Source organism: Equus przewalskii, chromosome 16 (genome assembly GCF_037783145.1).
Source record: "Equus przewalskii isolate Varuska chromosome 16, EquPr2, whole genome shotgun sequence".
NCBI classification, from domain to species: domain Eukaryota; kingdom Metazoa; phylum Chordata; class Mammalia; order Perissodactyla; family Equidae; genus Equus; species Equus przewalskii.
Genome location: NC_091846.1, coordinates 75,952,597 through 75,972,558, shown reverse-complemented (window position 1 = coordinate 75,972,558; position 19,962 = coordinate 75,952,597).

The window sequence follows — 19,962 nt, the reverse complement described above, 5'->3', positions numbered from 1 at the left end:
GTAGCTGTAGAATGCAATTTATCTAGTACTTGTTACCTGTTTAAAACACCAGTTTATCTTTATTGCTTGGACTCCGCCTTGTGTTTTACTGGGTTACAGTAAATTCCTGGGTGAACTACTGGGCGTAGGAGGGACCCTTCTCTGTTTCCTTGATTCTTTTCCAATAACCAGAAGGTAACTGGAGTATGAATGAATATTCCTGTTTGCCAAATGTTGTTTCTTTCATTTGTAAAGAAGTTTATTGCAACTTTGAGGGTTTCTGCTTATTCAATTTCAGACTTAGAGGGTGAGGTCAGAATTGCCAGGTGGAGAATTATTAGAAGCTCTGCCTTAGTTTTCTCTGTGGAGGTAATGTGCCCATCTTTAAATACTGATATAGCGTTTGAAGTCTTACTCATGAAGCTACTAGAATAGCTTCATCTTCATACCTAGGTAGCAACTTGCATTTTAGTGGAGATCTTCCTCATCTTCTTTTTTGTGAGCGCTTGATGTGCTCACATGGGAACAGATGAGACCCGTAAGAAATAACAGCTGGACTCCATAGTTAACTCTCTTAGACTGGAGGATAAAAAGCAGCCCAGAGTCTCATACAGTTTCTTGGTGGGCAGTAAACTCCCCTGAGGGAGGGAGGAGGGTGTTGGATGGACCCTGGGATACAGGTTGGTCTTCTGCTATGGGGAGATGCTTCCGGCAGGCCCACTGGGAGGTCATCCAGCCCCAGGCCACTCAAGGTTCTTTACGAGAAGGGACCATAGAGAAGAGCAGAACCAAGGCCACCCTGAGTGGATCTGCAAAGCTCTCCCTACCCCAGTGAGAACAGCAAGTTCTCACTGCTCTATCCCAGGTTCTACGGGAACAGGGAGCAGGCTTACTTTCCTCATGCTGCTTTCCCAGCAGCCAGCCTGGTGACTGACACAGAGCTCAACAAATGTTTGGTGACTGACTGAATAGCAGGAGGAATGGGACTCATCACATAATAAGGACATGGAAACCAGGAGCAAGATGGCAGACTAGTGGTGGAGTCAAGCCAACAGGAGCAGCAGCAACAGCACCAGTGGCAACACTGGGACAGGGAAGGCTGTCCTCGACCAAGGAGGGGCTGGCACCCACGGAGAGAACAAGAGACTTTCAGTTCTTGAGATCAGATTCCGCTGGCCTGGCCGCCTCTGCTTGTTTTCCAAGGATTGGGAGGGTCTTCCAGGGTGAGGAAGCAGTGTTTGCCTTGCCATCTTTTGTTGTTCTCTTGGGATTGGTGTGGCCTGGGGAAACCCAAGTTACAATTTAACTGAATTTCTACCATGTCACGTGATACATTATTATTTCCAGCAACATCTGTAATCACCCAAAATGAAATTTATGTTTGATCCCTTTTTCTAAGCCCAACTGAAGTGCCGTTTCACTCTATGAATACACAGTAATTATAAGGAGTAGATTTTACTCTTTGTTATATTTCCATGTGTTGATGACTGATATAATCAGTTCTTATTTGTGTGTAAAAAGAAACTCACAGAGGAAAAAATAACTGAAATCTGTAAAAGCATGGGTAATATAACTTGTATAAATTGAGGTGTAAATCTGTTGATCAAGCCATATTATGGTTTGTAGAAAACACTCCAAGGAGGTTCCAGTGTGAATCACAGAAAGGATTTTTAAAAAGAGGTTTTCTTCTTAATTAAAGGTGAGTGATACATATTGTTCAACAAATATTTATTAAACACCAACTGTCTACCAGGCACTGTGTAGCTGCTGGGGATTAAACAGTGATCAAGATGAGAATGCTAGCCTTCGTTGTTCTTACAGACTTACAGGAGAACACAGGAAAATAAGCAGAGAAGCTGCAATAAAGTCTGAAAGTGTTTGGACTGGGAAAACAGAGTTGGGAAAAGGCTTCTCAGAGGAAGTGGTACCTGAGGAGGGGAATGGTGACTCATGTGAGTGGGACTTGAGGGGGAGATGGAGGGTCTTGGGCGAAGGGAACAGCGTCAGCTGATTTTGTGGAAGATCTTACTTTTATCCTAAGGGCAATGGGAAGTCAATGAGAGATTTTAAAGCGGAAATGATACAGTCAGTCTGGCTTGCAAACAATTCTCTCTGACTCCAGTGTGGAGAATACATTGGAAAGGAGTGAGGATGGAGACAGGGTTCCCTCTTTGAAGGCTGTTTGTTGTTTGTCTGTCAGGATTAAAACGGGCATGCCCCAGGAGCCTGAAGCCTCGGTATATGGCATCACCTGTCTGTAATTACTGTCTGTTTTCCCTACACATTAACACACAGTTTTCTTTCCATTATATTCCAATAATTGAACATTTTTCCTTTTTTCTAACCTTCATTGGCCTTTAATGAAAACAACCATATCTAACATTGGTTAAGCCTCAAGATGTGCAAAGTACTGTGTGTTCTTATTTGATATTCACAACAATCCTTGGGAGCCAGTGATTTGCATGCACAATGAAGTTTGAGAAGCACTGTTCTAAATCTTTCAAAATCCTTAGCAATGATCCGCAATCCTATGACCCAACTGCATCACAGTCGTCTGCTGTGCTAGTTAAATAAAATGCAAATCCCCAGCCTCCACAGAAACCATACTGAATGAGAAACTCTGAACATAGGACCTAGATTCTGTCCTTTTAGAAATTTGCCACGTAATTCTGATGCACAGCCAGATTTTGACCCCGTCATATAGGGAAAGGGGAAATTCCAGTGTCTGCTTTAGTTTCTGTGTTATTGTTTGCGTACCAACAAAACTGTCCTTCTCACAGAATATTTGGAGTGAAAATATTGCATAATTAGGTCCCATTTTATGTCTGAATATATTTGACGTGCCATTCAAATATGATATTAAGGATATTTTGCAAGTATTTAAGAACATTCTAAAATTTCTCCAGTAAGGTACATCGCATAGGATGTTTTGTGTAATAAATATCTGTCTTTAGACTATTCACTTGGCCTTCAGAACTTGTAGCTATTCATATACAAATGGGGGAAAGCTCTGGGGCCCATTCAAATTCACAGTGTGCCTGACTTTTTATGGTAGTATTTAATTGTGGAGTTTCACAATGTGCAGATACTCAATTCAATTTGTGGAAATTCAGTTTTTTAAAAAAATTCCATTTCTATTAAACCATCATATCTGAGGTTTTTTACATCAACAAATGAAAATAAGTAAAAAATGCACAAAGGTAAACAAAATGTGCTCCTGTTTGTTATTAGTGTCAGAGCTGGATATTTCAGTACGAGACCATTATTCTGCCGCCTTTTGTAGAATAGGGGCCATGATACTTTGGTTCCCTGCACTGGGGTGTTTGCACACGGGCCTGGGTGCTAGCGTTCTCAGAGGCCACATTTGTTTCCCATTCAGGGCTCACAATGCTACTTGCCTCCCACTCTCATCACAGGGAATTACATACTCATTAGAATTGAGCCATATTTGTAATAAAAGGGGTATTTTCTTTGGCATCTAAAGTGTCTGTGTTAATATTCAAATCTTTAGTATTACATTGTGGCTACACCAGTTGCTCCTGTAAGAAACTCAGGTGATTCTATTGTAGGGAGTTATTTAGATGGAGACGATGTTAGCTTTTATTAGCCTGTTCACTCTTATGCTCAAACTGCGTAGCATGGATATCAATTTGGAATGCTTCATACACAGTTTTGAGGATCTACTATTTCAACCAACATGATTTGATACACAACTGGACGTCAGTCTCGCAGAATTTCAGAGGATTTCTGACATTCCCATCACCACTCCTTCCTACCTGCTTAGTAATAAATCTAAGTGCCCTTTGGGGTCCATGTTCTGATTTTGGATAAGTGTGAGACCTCCACTAGGTAGGAAAGGCAGTGAGCGTTAGGAGTCATTTGTAGCTTGCTGGGAACGAAGTGTCCAGGGGTAAGTTTTCCTCAATGGCAGGCGCGTGTAGTGTGGCAGGATAGCTGGCTGTACCGCAGTTCATGTTCTCCAACCGTAGGGCACTGTCCTAGCTGGGAGGCAGGTGCCCACCCACGGTCTGCACTTCCCAGCCCCTTGGGATGAAGGTGTGGTCACGTCACTAGTTCTCCAGTAGAGCGTGAGTGCAAGTGATGTGCAGCATTTCAGAACCAAGGCTTCTAGAAGTACACCCTCCCCCTTCACTTGCTCTTCCCTCCTGTTCGCTAGAGCAGCCACAGATGGAAGGAACCCAGATCCTGAATGAATACAAGGAGGAAAGACGCCTGGTGACTGGGAACGGTCATCTTGGACTGTTTTTGTGATTGAGAAATAAACTTCTATTGTGCTGAGCGATTGTCCTTTGGGGACTAGTAGTTATCACAGTTTAGTGTCTCTTTATTAAAATGGAGAGAGTGAATTGGAGAGAAATGAAAGCACTGCAGGCGAGTGACTCTGCTTGGAGGGAAAATGTGAGAGTGGAGATACCAAAGATGGACTCCCCCCTCAGTCCATACATTTATCTGAGGCTAGTCCTCACTTTCAGGAGGTGCTATCATGTTTTGTTTAGATATTATGTCATTTTTTTTGGTCCAAAGTGTAAATAGTAAACTAATTTGCTTACTTATCCATTTATTCAGTAATAAAATATTTACTGAGTCCTACGTGCCAGATCAACATATTCAGAGGGATAGGGGAGAAGGCAGACAAGAAAAGCCCAGCCTCTAGCCCACAAGACCCGTATGACCTAGGCTTGGGCCAGAGGAGTTGATGAAAGGAAGAGAGGTGGGCAAAACACGTGATCACACTAGAACATCGTATGAATTCTAACCGAGATGTGACCAGAACACTGTGAAAGCCTGAGGACGCGTGGTTCTACCTGAAGGTAATGGGATGATTCACCAACTGCCGAGTTTCAGTGCTTAGGATGAATAAACCAGGTAGTTTCAGGACTCGGGATGTTTCTACCAAGCAGTAAAATTAAAAATAATTGCAACAAGTGGATAAAATTAAAATACTTGGAAATATTTTATAAATTGAACATCAGAAAGTACACAGTACAGAAGGAGGCAATCAGCTGTCTAGAGATTAAATGATTAGACTTAAATAGGACACTGGAGAAGGACATGCCCGTGTGGTGGGTTTCTTTCCGCTACTGACCAATAGAAGTTATACAAGTAAATAACAGAAATGCACAGAAATGAAATTCTTTGCCTTTGGTGTCATGGGTTTTTATTAGCTTGCTTCTTCTGTTATCTTCCTAACTATACTGTCTAAACATCTGTTTGTCATGTTTCATACTAGATTTTGAGGCTCTACCAAGATGTCATGCATGGGGAGAAGTCAGCTGCCTAACTTGCATAATTTCTGAAAGCTCACTGATATTCCAATTACTATCTAAAAAAAGTATTATCTAACAAAAATTCTACCTAAATATTTATTTAATAGGATATTCAGTGATAAATATTTTAAAAATTGAACTTTCCCAAGTAAAATTCTGTGATGCTATTACATAAAATTGGATGTCTCATCACCAAATTATATGTATCCAATATTAATAAAATGAAGGTACTGATAAAACAGTCAAGATTTTATAGAAATATTATCTGTTAACTCGATTTCTTGTGTCCTCTTTTTGCTGATCTACATGTACAAGAGAATGTAAACCGTTAACTAAGGCTTACAAAAAAGGAAGAAAGGAGAGAAAAATACAAAGGAATATAAAGTAGTTACACATGTGCATGTGAAAGCTTTATTATATGTTAGTAATTCTGAATTTAGAAGTTTTATTAAAAAGTCAATGCAATACTGACACTTTATGAGTAAACCCAGGCTAGATATGATGAAACAGATAATAAAGACCTGAAATTTCAAACTAAGGACACTTTCATTTTAGTCCCATTTAAGGGTCACTTCTCTGGAAATTCTGATTTTGTCATCTCAACTCTAATAAACACAAATATACAGACTAAAGGGCAAGAAGGGAGTGCATTGTTAGGGACATCTTGAGTATGGAGCCCAAGAATGTGCAAGGAAGATTGCCACCCCATAGCCCGGTAAACCAGAGAAAGGAATCCCCTTGTAGAGGGCAGGTAATTTGGAGAGGAATGAAATATTTTTGTTGAGTCCCTACACCATGTTGCATGGTACCCAAGAGATTCTCCCACACTGTATCATTTAATTCTCTTGTGGCTCTGCAGGGCACACTGCATTACCCACTCCAACTCAAACCCCTGTTCTCCAACTCCAAAGGACATGCTCTTTCTGCTGTAGTGCATGCACTGCAAGGGGGCGACTCCCAGAAGGCAGAGAATTAATGGTACATATTGCAACACCCACATCCTCTAGGACTAGTGACATTCATGGCATTTTAAGGCTGAAGGACAATTTAGAGATTTTTTAACTCAATAATGTCACCTTACATTTATCCATCCATTAGAAAATCGTGGCAGCAATACCTTAGAAATATATACCAAATCCCCTCCAATCTCCACTGAGACCACAATTTTGAGCAGCCATTATTTCTGCTTGGACTACTGAAATAGCATCTAATTGTTTTCCCTCTTACACTCTTGGCTCTTTAATGTCAATTCTTCACACACCATCCATAATGATGTTTGCCAAAGGTAAGTCTGATTGTTCTCCTCTGATCAAAATTGTCCAGTGGTTTTCCATCATACGCAGGGTAAAACAGAAGATAAAATACAAATTCTTGCTGTGACCTCTAAGACTCTCCATAGGAAGCGTCAGGGCACCTCTGTGATCTCGTTCCTTACTTTCCCTGCACTCACTGCTCCAGCCTTTTTACTGTTACACAGACATGAAAATCATTGTTCCCAACTTAGAGCCTTTGCAGATGTGAGACAGATGAGAAAAAAAGATAAGCCAAAGATCATTCTCAGATTTTTTTTCACAGTGACTGAGTTAGCGGTTGTGCCCTTTATTCAGATGGTGAAGAGGTAGTTTCCTTTTAAAATTTCATTAGGGAAAAATGTAAACATAACCAAAATTAGAAAGGGTAGTAATGCAAAAACCCAGACACTCGTTACCCAGCTGTAGCAACCATCAACCCACCAAGATCCTTGTTTCATCTGTACCTTAATTCCTCGGTCTCCTACACCACCACGACCACTGGCCTATTTAAGTAAACCCGAGACTTTACATCACTTATTCTTGCTATTTATTTCATATCATTTATTATTCATACCCTAAGAAATCTTTTTTGAACAACCACAATACTATTATCATCCCTAAGAAATGAAAAATAATTTCCTAATATTATCAAATATTCATCCAATGTTCAAATTCAGAAAAGTAGTTTTGATAAGTCATGAGAATTAAAAGTTTTGCCCTAGATATATTGAGTTTTAAATGATTATTGGAAACCGAAAAAGAGATGTTGAGTAAGGAGGTGATCATGTGAATTTGGAGTTTGGGAAGAGATTGCAGTAAAAGATATGAATTTTTGGAGTCAGCAACATGTATATGCAAGGCAGTATTTAAAATTATGATTTTGGAGGAGATTCCAAGGGGAATGAGTGTTCAGGGGTTGGATCTGGAGGCATGCCAACACTTAGGGGATGCGAAGAGAAAAGAAAAATAAATTTTCAAATAAAAAACTGAAGCCCAGAAAAGACATGTTTTGGACAAGGCCACACAGCTGTGTTCACCGAGGCTAGAAGGTGAACACAGAGCTTTTATTCTTCAAGTCATTTCTCCAATTTTATGATAGAAATTAAGGAACATATATTTCATTTTTCAAGTATCTGCTTGACTTTAAAGTGGATTATTCGAAATATCAATCTATTTCCGTACTGTTATTAATTTTATTACATACCTTGTTTGTCATGGACTAGAACACTTGTGTAGTCACAGAAAATGTGTCCCTGTCTAGAGTCTGCTTGCAAAGGGATCAGTTTCCTTTTAGGTGGGAAGTCAGGTAAGATTATGAGGCTATCATTGCCCAGAACTGTGAGTCTCCAGATAGGAAGCAGTGACTTCCAGATGGTGTTAGAGGGTGGCTCAGCTCAAAAGAGCACAACCCTTGCTGAACCTCTTGAGAGATCATAATGTCTCCCAAACACTCCATAAGTTAGGACCGATGTAGAAAACCATCAATTCCTCTGCTTCTTGTCTTTCGTCTTGGGAAAGTGACACTATTAATGCTCATGCAATCAATTCAAAGCAAGGTTTTGTTAACAAGTAGAAACTCGTTATTTATAACCAAAACCTGAAGGCAAGAGGGACTCAGAATAATTCAATGTCGGTTGTGCTAGCAAGGATGCCTTTGGGACCTCACAATATTTTTTTTTTACTAATTTGAATTTTAAGGTCGTGTCATCTCACGAATTGTGTCTTTTGAGGCAGAAAAGATAGATGTATAAACTTCCGGTTCTGTTTGGATTTGTAGCCGTGAAGGCAAAGGACAGAAGACTGGCCAGTATGACCCTTACATGGGCCCTTAAGTCTGCGGAGCGGGAAGCTGGCAGACATAGAGAGAAGGCTCACACGGAAATGACAAGCTTCACTAGTATCAGAGACCTATTTCAATGAAGTCATTGAAAGCATAAGTTATTCAGACATTACAAACCTGGAAACGAGTTACGATATTGTAGTAGCTAAGAACATTCATGATTAGCATGAACGAGTTAAAAAAGAAATTAAGTCATTTGGTGGTTTAGCACATGTTTTTCTGAAAATATGTACTAAAAAATGGGAAGTAAGCCCAAGGATAGTGTCTGACAGAAAAACAAATCCAGCAAATTTATTGGAAGAAATCAACCTATTTGATATTTATGTAACATCTTCCTTCTGACAAATTCAGATTAGTTGGCTAATAATGTTAGATCTATTCTTCAGTTAAGTTAAAATGTTGATGGATTAAAAAAAAGAGTAGAGCTTGATACTATCCTGGGTTTCAGCTATGTAGCCATGAGCATGGACATAATATAGGGAGCTATTGGTGCCAGACATACCCAGACGACTGGCTGGCCCTTGAGTAGGATATTAAACCCTCTGAGGCCTGTTTCCTCCCTGCGATGCTGCCCTTGCAGGGTTGTTGTCGGACTTACAGTTAAAATGTATGCAAATCTACATACATACATATCTCACACAAGTGTCTGACATATTGAAGGTGATTCAGTAATTAATAAGTTTGGTCACATTTTGCACTCATTTGTCAGCTAGGCCTCCTGAATGCTCGGGATATGTACCTGCCGGGAAGAGCAGCCCCTGCCTGTCCTGGTTCTCCTTGACTCTCGGTGCACGCTTCTTCATGATGAGCCAAATTACCTGAGAAAGGATGTGGCTCCGGACTTGAGGACCCAAATACAAGGAAAGAAAAACACTTTCATATGGTAGAATTTGACAGTCAGGCTCTCACTCTGTAGTCTAGAAATAAACCAAAAAAGGACATAAACACACAAATGCATTGTGGATTCACAGAGACCACTAACAGGAAGTTAACAGTAAATCAGGGCCACTTCTTGTACGATGAGGCTGTGAAGGATAAGAAGCACAGAGCATTACTTAGTGGTTCAGACAAAATAGAAACGTGAGTGGGACAGACCTACTTCTGATCAGCGTGTGCCCTCTGTGTTTCAATCCCACCATTGTGCAGAGGCACAGGTGCCACCTGCTATGTGTTGGGTGGAAGGGCTGAAGCTTCCTGATGGTACAAAGCACAGTCTTTCAGTGTGGGTGCCTGCATCGCAAGCCAGCATCTGGAGAGCAAAGAACAGGAAAATACACACAACCATTTAAAGTTACTTCGCTCTTCCAGCTTCCTAATTCCAGGAAATTGTAGATTCTCCTTTTACATACTGGTATTACACAGGGTTCTCCAGAATACAGATATATATATATTATATATATATAAATATATATAAAAGAGGTTTGTTATCATGATTATATACATGATTGTGGAGGCTAACAAGTCCTAGGTTCTGATGTCAGCAAGCTGGAGACCCACCAGAGCCACCGGCATAAGTTCCAGTCCAAGTCTGAGTCCAAAGGCAGTTGAAGACCAATGTCCTAGCTCAAAGACAGTCAGGCAGAGCGAAATTACCTCTGGCCCAGGCTTTCTGTTCTATTCAGGCCTCCAATGGATTGGATGGAGCTCACCCACATGAGAGAGGGCAATGTGCCTTACTCAGTCTACTGATTCAAATGTTAATCTTATCCAGGAACACCCTCACAGACACACCCAGACATGTGTGACCAAATGTCTGGGCATCCTGTGGTCCAGTCAGGTTGACACATAAAATTAGCCATCGCAATGCCCCACTCCTTGCTGTGACACATTAGACTAAATTTACTACTTGGACTTTAGTATTCGAAAGTTCCTTACATGTGATACAGTTGTGGAGTCTTTACCCTTATGGGGTCCAAGAAAGAGATTCAGCGGTCTGGCAATGTGTGTGTGTGTGTGTGTGTGTGTGTGTGTGAGAGAGAGAGAGAGAGAGAGAGAGAGAGAGAGAGATGGATTTGAAAACTTTCTTAGCTTTCATATGACTTTTACTCGTGTTCTTGACATCCAACCTGTTAACCACGATGTGGTACAATACCACAGGATACAAAGTAGGATCCTGGGTCGGGCAGAGGTGTGCACAGATGCACAGACCTCTTCAGCAGGAAACCTGGGAAAGGAGCTGTCACATTTTCTCACCTGGTGTTCTTGATCCTGACGCATCTCCTAGACAGAGAATCCAGTATTTAATGAGTTAGTGATTATTACGGGATATGGGATAATTCACTAATATAACTAACTCTTAGAAACGTGCCCCAACACTCTACTACTTGGCATTTATTCATTACCTTTAAATGCTCTTGTTATGAGTGATCTCACATGTTCTAAGATTCTGTGTGGGGTTAAGTAATTTTAAATCATGAGGAGTTATATTTTCTAAGCTTTACTTACGAAATTCTCCCATATTCTTTTCTGGGCTTTCACATGGATTTATCTCTCACTTTGGCTCAAAACTTAACAGTAGCATATAACAAAAATATGGTTCCCATTACAGAACCCCAGACTCTGTGACAAAAATCTGGTAACTAGTGGGAACTAACGGAAGGATTTTAAAAATATATTTTATATTTTCCTTAGTATTCTGACTAGAGATTACTGATTTTTTATATCAGTGTCTCCTATTTGTTTAATCATTTTCTTCATTTTATACTAAAGTATTTCTAAATAACGAGGAAAACTGTTTCATGATGTCAATAATTTAAATTCCTTTTAATTTAAAAATACAATCTTTCAAATGTCACATTTATCTCGCATTCTGCTTTTCATTACAATATTCCCTGAAGTGTGGATTTTATAAGTAAGAGAACCTTTGTAGTCATTATCATAAATATGAGGATGCTCATAATCACATTGACGTGGTCTTTTTGCAGATTACACAGCTTTTCAGAGCGTTTTAAGATCACGTTTAGTTATTCATAAAACCGCCCAGTGAGAGCAATTGCTCAGATGAATATTAGTTGAGTGCATGTTTTGAGTAATATATTTTACTTTCTTTATTTTGTGTAAGTGTGAAAGGACATCAAACAACATAGCAAGGTTCATCACGACCTCGCGCGACAGGAACAATTCCTAATAGTTCCAGCAGGTGGCAGCATATAATATCGCAAAAGCACGGAATAGCCTCTGACAAAATCTAAGTCCCAACATACCCTTCTCTCTCTTTTTAATGTGAAAACAACATGTATGAAAATGCTAACAATGAAAATAACTCTCCAGTATGGAGATATATCATGCTAAGGACAATAACAATAAAAATAGCTAAAATTTATGGAGGGCTGAATCTGTGCTTCCCACTGTTCTAAGCACTTCATTACATATCAATTGTTTAGTACTCACAACAACATTCCTATTAGCATTATTATCATGTCTGTATTACAGACCACAGAACTGAGGCAGGGACCTTGCCCAAGTTCTCATGGCTCCTTTGTGGAGGAGGCAAGATTTTGAACCAGGCAGAGTGGCCCCAGTGACCAGTTGTTTTCACCACTATATCATGTTGCTTAATTGTGGAAAATGCAATAACTGATTAAAATTAAAGGTATTAGGAAAAATATGATGGGTTTTCATAAAAGAAACCTGAATATTTAAGATAATTTTTAAACAATGGAGAAATTACTAGATCCTTAAGGAGCTATCCAGTAAGAAATAAAGAAATTGATGAATAAAACTAGAAGTCATTCAAGTAGGAAAGAAAGTGGCATTTCAAGAGTCCATGAGTTAAATGGTATGAATCAGAGCAGCCTGATATAGGGCAAGAAAGGTGGCATGCAAGGGCAGAAGCAACAAGAGAACTCCGTGTGGGCTCACCAAGTCTCACAGAGGTGTGCAGGGCTGCTGGGAAGGCGCTGGATCTGGAGCATTATTGAGGGAATCAGTCTTTATTGTGTCCCTGTGCTTCACCAACTCCATCTAATTCCAAGGAGATTTCTTCGTCCTAGCTTGATCTGTGCTGTAACTAGATCACATAATCCCACAATATGGGAATAGGACTCAGCTTGCAGGATATTTGTACTTACACTTTTTTTCTTGTGTAAACATTAGGAAGAGTACACAATTTACAGACAACCTTTGATTTATTGTTTTCATGTAATTATTTACTGACATATCTCCTACTGTCTTCTCTCCCTGACACCTTGTTCTTAACCTGGAGTCCTGGCTATTCTCTGAAGACATCCTTCACTTTTGTTTCTCTGTGTATTTACCTTGTTTTCTAAAACCTAGAGGGAGCCGCTCTCTACCAGGCCCCTTCCAATAATTGTTATTGAACTAATGTCAATATTGACCAAAGGAGAGGCAGAATGTATAAGTTGGAGAAATAGGGCAGGAGGATGTCAGAGAGGCTACAGTAAATAGCAGCTCACATTTTAAAGGCAGAGCCACAAAAAGCCTTCTCTTGGCCTTGCCAACTCTGATTTAACAGTTATTTCCACAGCACGATTGTAAATTCCTTTGAGAGATGAGGCCGTGTTTTATTTAACTTTGAGTCCCTCCCAACCTTACCCACTAATACCTCACGCAGTACTTTGCGCCCAGTAGGAATTCAGTGACTGGCTGTAGAGGGTGAGTGGCGCAAAGTCCAGCACGTATGGCACCTGATTTATCTTGGCTGGACCTGAGCACCACTTACCCAGGTTTCTTAGCAGCTGTGGGCCAACACGGAGGCTGGCCAAGCTGAAATCAAGCAGAGATCCTTTTTCTAATCTTGCGGAGAGAGTAAACTGCTACAAGATATGGCTGCAAAGAGAACAGATAGGTGGTGTAAGTCACAGAATAAAGAATATGGTCAGGAAGGTCCTGCCGACCCCTGTCAAAACCAGGAGGTATACACTTTCACTCACAGACTTAAAAGAAGAAAAAAAATTAAAGACCCCCCAGGCGTGAGAGATCGGTCCACATGGAGCACAGCCTCTGTCTGGGGCTGGAACGGGAGACTGAGGTAGGAACATCAGCCTCTTGGAGAAAGGCTGGCGAAGCTGAGCAGGACTCAGGAGAACCCAGCTGTGGACTAATACCATCACACTGGGGGCCAGGATCTCAACATATGAATTTGGGGAAGACACGAACATTCAGTCCATAACACTCACAGAGGGTAGCACCACCCTTAGAGAGCCACTGCTCAACTGTGTGATGCCAGGGTCAGATGATTTGTGGACATTCATTTACTAACCCTGTTAAATGTGTCTTATTCTTTTCTTTCTACTCATATATTCTTCCATGGCAGATACTGTTTCTCTAACAGCACTTGAATATTCTGAGGTGAATTTATTTGTCCTTTAAAACTGAATAAAAATGCATTATGAACAAAAGTAAAATACACTAAGAAAAATGAAGAAGATAGAAATCACCAGTGATATCACCTAAAGATAGCCACGGTGATTGTATGTGAGTTACAAATTGACCATATAGCATGTCTTTGACAATGTCTTTTTCACTTACAATTGTTTTGTGCTGACAACACCTGGGCCTACTGATCAATATAAAACATCATTAAGAGTAGGATAATAAAAACCTATCTGAATACTCTGAAGGATTTTTGTCAAAAACTTGAGTATCATCAAACCTCTCTAACTTTCGATTTACGGGACACACGAGTGTTAGAGGAACAAGTTAAATGACTAGAATGCAATCAGAAAAATTGAGAATATAGGAAATTCTACATGAAAAAATACTTTTTTATTATAAATGAAAATGATGTAAAATAGAGAGGAGATTGTTATAGATGAAAAGACACATCAACAAAATGCAGTGTCTGGACCGCATTTGCGTCCAAATTCAGGAGATCTTTTTTTTAGACATTTGGGAAGATTTGAACATAGACTTGATCTTATGTTATACTAAGTAATTATTGTTATTTTTTTGATAACAGACATGTTAGATTAAGGAAACATATGATATCTGCTAGTAATACATATACAGACAAAAAACTACAGTAACTGAGGTTTGTTTTAAAATGTTCCAGCAGATACTTCAGTTTCCAGCTATGATAGACTATATTGCAGCAAAGCAAAACTTCTGTATCCTCCAAAATTAGCAAAGCAACATGTAAAACAACCCTTCTCACCTAACTCCCCAAACCCCCCCCAAAAAGAATCTGTTCAGAGACATAAGAAAGCAGCTGGGCTGGGCTGTCAAAATTTGAGAGTCCCAGATCACTGAGAGAAGAGACAGTCACCGAGTTGAGCCTGACGTTCTGTGCTGCATTTCCCCTGAGGCATTTGGTGATATGGAAAATGAGCTGGACGAGGGGCTGAGAAACCAAGGAGACATCTGAGCAGAGAGCAGTGATTGCACAGCTATCAACAACACAGAGAGACTGAAATCGAAATTCAGGCTACCAGACCAGCAGAATGTGGGAGACCAAGTCCAAAAGAGAGGGAAAGCAGAGAAAAGTGAGTTTGGCGGTCGGAGTCATTTTCCACTTGAGGGATTTACTGACTACTAAGAGGCTGAGAGAAGGAAGATAAAACATGGAAGCTAGGAGGCTGAGGAGTAAACTGGGCTTTTGTAAATTTCATCAGCCTGGAGAAATGAACTCGAGTGTCGGGGCTGCCTAGGAGGAGGCGCCCCATTAGCCATCCCAAACTCTTCGCTGGGATGCTGCAATGCCTGAAGGACTGCATCCTAAGAAAATGTAAACCAGAATTTGACCATGACTTTTAAAGTCTGAAACTCAAAACCGGCCTCAAAACCAGAAGGTAGATACTCTTGCAGCTGCACATTGGAGAGAAAACGAAATCATAGCCAGGTAGGAGACATAGATGCCTCTGCTGCAGCCTGAATTCGGAGGATCTTTCTCTGTTCCAACTACTTGTCGAAAGCTAAGTGTTCACATAGATCCTCCACAATTATTTATACTAAATATCCAACATTTAATTAATAATCACCATGTATATCAAGAAGCAGAGAAAAGAAAGAACCAACAATAGATGTGGAACTACAGGTGATCCAGATCCGGGACTTATTAGACACAGCTCTTACGACAGCTGTGATTCTTAGAATCAAGAAAATAGATGACCACATGGAGAATTTCACCAGAGCATTGAGTTCACTACAGAATTTAAGGGAAATCTTCAATTGAAAAATACGGTACCTGAAATATGTGGTTTGAACTACAGATCATAGTCAGCTTAAGGAAAATCTGCCAGTAGAACTACCCAAAGAAAAGTGATGTAAAACACAGAAAAGTGCGTGAGAGACATCAGATATGATGAAAAGTCCTCATATGTAATTGAAGTCAGGAAGGGACGGAAAGAGAATAGAGCAGAAATAATATTTGAATAGATAAACGAGAAACAATATTTGAAGACATAATGTAAGATAAACTTTAAAAACGAATGTAAGACAGTATATGACAGATTAAAATATACCACAAATCTAAGCAGAATAAATTCAAAGAGTACCACGCCTAGGCAGGTGGTAGTGAAACTGCTGAAGTAAAGTAAAAAGCCAAAGAGAAAAATCTTACGGGTAGCAGAAGCTAAGACATGTTACCTTCATACAGACAATAGCACTTCTCGTTGCTCTCTCCACAGAAATTACAGAATTTAGAAGATAATCGGGTGACATCTTTGAAGTGTGGAGGGAAAATCGCTACTGTTAAGAATTCTATACTCCGTGAAATGATCATTCAACAAATGATGATAAAACAAAGACATTTCCAGAAAAACCAATATTGAGATCATTTATTACCTGTGGAACTTTACTAAAGGAAATGCTAAGATGGGTTCATCAGGTACAAGGACAATGATCACATGCATAAGGAAATTATCCCATACAGAAGAATACATGTCCAGGAAAAAAGGAAAAACAACAAATTGAGTAAATATATGAATAAGTTGAAATGAATATTGATTGTACCAAATAATAATAGTAACATCCATGGAATTTAAAATATGTGTAAAATTAAAACACAGACAACAATTACACAAATGGCCAAAAAAAGGGACTATGTGAGGAGTTACAGTGCTCTGAGTTCTGGGAATTGGTGAAAGTCCTCATTTTTACTAGCCATTTTATAGCCACTAGACTCATTTTAATAAGTCAAGTGTGTATATTGTAATTTCTAGAATGATCACTAATAAAGGGCAATAGAAGGTATATTGGAGAAAAAAAAGAAAGGCAGATATGAAATGGTAAAAATCTTTGATTAATTGCTCCCCCCCCCAAAAAAAGAATAGGACAGGTGGGATAAATACAAAGCCAACAGTAGTACAGTATATTTAAACCCAAATAAGTCATAAATTAAAGACAATATTGTTAAGATGGCAATATGCCCCAAATTGATAGACAGATTCAACCTAATTCCTATCAGAACTCCAGCTGCCTTTTTTGCAGAAATTGACAAACCGATCCTAAAATTGTTATGAAAAAGCAAGAGACCCAGAAGAGCTAAATAAATTTCATTCTTTATTTTTCAAAAATAGTTTAGTATATTTATTATATAGGTCTTATATCTTTCTTTCTTGTTAAGTTTATTCCTGAGACTTTATAATTTTGTCCAAATTGTCAGTGATATTTTTTCTTGCTGTGCCCATTTATAGATGCTTGTTGATCAAATATACAAAAGCAATTGATTTTTCTTGCTTTATTGTAAATAGCCTTCTTCTCAAGTTCTTATTAATTCTAGTTGTTTCATACTAAAGTCTTGGATTTTTTAACTATGCAATCATGTCACCACTGAAAGAATATAGTTTAATCAATTAATATAAACTATCACATCAACAAGCTAAGGAAGAAAAATACTATGATCCTATCAATTGAGGCAGAAAAAAGCACTTGAAAAACTCCCAGACTGATTCATGATAAATACTCTCAGTAAATTAGAAATAGAGGGGAACTTCCTACACTTGATAAAGAACATTTACAAAAAACCCACAGCTTAAATAATATTCAATGAAAAGCAATGAGACCTCCCTACACACCTATTAGAATGGTTAATATCCAAAAAACTGACCACACCAGAGATGAGGAGCCTCTTCGTGGCTTAGAAAGCTTCCTTCTTTCTGTGGGCTCACAGGGCCTTTCCTAGGCTCCTGTGCTGGAGAGAGGAAAAGCACTGGTGCTTCTTCCTATTCTCATAAGGGCACTAATCCCATTGTGGGGATGCCACCCTCAAGGCCTCATCTAAACCTAATTGCCTTCCAAAGGCCCTGCCTCCAAATACCATCACACTGGGGATTAGGACTTCAACATATGGATTTTAAGGATGCACAAATATTCAGTCTGTAACAGTGCATTTGCAAAATGAGAAGTAGCTCATAATTATTATTGCATAAATTGTAGATGGAGAAGAGAGAAAGTAGATGAAGATTAAAAATTGGGCAATACTGTACCTTAAAAGCTTTTACTAAGGAACTTAGATTTTATTATATAAGTTATGGAAAGCTATTGAAGACTTACACGGAACAGTATCCCAATTGGAACAATGTTTTAGGTTTATTCAGGTAGTAGTATTGTAGATGGATGGAAGAAAAGGAATAGTGTCAAGGAGACCTTTGAAAACTATACAATGGGAGCCCAAACCAAGGCAGTGTTTGGCGGTGGGGATGGAGGGGGAGAAAACAGTTGTGAGATGCACAAAGCAAAATCTGCGGGACTTGGAGAAAACTTAGATACAGGAGAGAAAAGAGATGGAGGATGGACAGTGACGCCAATCTTGGACAGTGGTACTACCGACTCAACCTGGAAAGAGAAATAAGAGCAAGAGAAGAAAATTTGCTCATACGGGAGGTTGAGCTGATTGAGCGGCAGACATTTGGATTTGTTGAGTAGGCATTTAAATGTATATATTTGGATTTGGAAGATGGCATTTTTAAGAAGAACATCAGATTGTGTCAAATTCCAGAGAAAAGTTGGATAATATAGGGACAAAACATTAACCATGCAATTTAGTAACTGCATAGTGCAATAAACTGGGATGCACAAGGTCCTTGCCAAAGTTAATATTATTTTAAAACACATTCTAATTCATAGCCATGGAAAAAGTTCAATATATTTATCCAGAAGTGTATTATCTAGGGAATAATTGACTGAAAAGTAAACTGATTTCTCTCTACTCAGAAAAAGTAATGACTTAGGTAACACGAAAGAGGCTAGTTACATGATCTTAGACTCACTAGTGTATGCCTCAAGTAAAAAATTTTAAGGACTTGGATGTAGTTCAGTTTATCTTTCCATTATTTTAGCTTTCAACTCCTTAGCTAGTCTCATCCCAAAATAGAAGGAACCAATGTACCTTCTAAAGGTCATGGCTAATATCTATGTGAAATCTTTAAAGTAGTATAAAATTAATGTATTTCCCATCTAAGCTGCTTTTCTGTCTCCTTTGAAAAAAATAAAAGTAATAAAATTGAAGTTAATTTAAGTATTTTCTTGTTGAGCCTTTCTGAGTGTTTTTATTAAAACTCCAAATGAATATCTTTGATTTTTCTTGGAAAATACTTTTCAATTGCCAATTCCCTTACTGGCTCACTGTGCATTAACAAACAGTGACCAATGGGACCTCTGAGTAATTTAATATCAAGGTGCCAAGCAATTTGAGATGCCAGAGCCCCCTACAGGAATGCAATTACTTCCTCTGAGGATTTCATCATTCTCAAACTGGGATGAAATCTGGACAAGTAGAATTGCCCTTTCCTTAGGAAAATATAACTTTTTTTGCTGTTAATATTTCTAGGTACTTAGATTCAATTGGAGGGAAAAAATTCTGTTTTGTCTGATCTGAAAACATTTTTGCTAAAAATTACTTGTGGTTTGTATGGAAAAATAATGTTCATCCATATTTACTTTATTCAGCTTTGTGTGTGTGTGTGTGTGTGAGGAAGATTGTCGCTGACCTAATGTCTGTGCCAATGTTCCTCTATTTTATGTGGGACACTGCCACAGCATGGCTTGATGAGCAGTGCTAGATTCATGCCTGGGATCCAAACCCATGAAACCCAGGCCACCAAAGTGGAGTGTGCAAACTTAACCACTATGCCACCCGTCCATCCCCTACTTTATTCAGTTTTGAGAGATTTCAGGGCACAAGGGAGTGAAGTGAAGTGCTGGTAGCTTTGGCTTGCTTTATGCACACTCTGCTTTCATTTTTCTTTGAGCATCTATGTTCCTCAAGGTAGGTGTGGTTAGCAGTCTAAGATGAGAAGGAGTTTTACACAATCCTCCCCTCAAAATCTTAGGTTGCGTGTGGGCAAAATCAGTGATTACTATCTATAAAGCTCATTCCAATATGTAAGTGCACATCCAAGTGGTGTTTAACAGTATCATTTGGATTACAATCTTGGAATTTATCCCTAAGTGAACATATCGCTCCTTTACGATATAGCGGCCAGGATCACAGACTCAGGTGTCAGGATACCTACGTGTGAATCTGGGCTGTGTGCTCACTAGCTGAGTGAATCTGGACAGGTTACCTAGCCTCTCTGTGCCAGTCTCCTCAGTGTCAATATAGCCACTTCATGGCCATATTGCAATTGCTTAGAACAGTTCCTAGAAAATTATACTCGCCCAA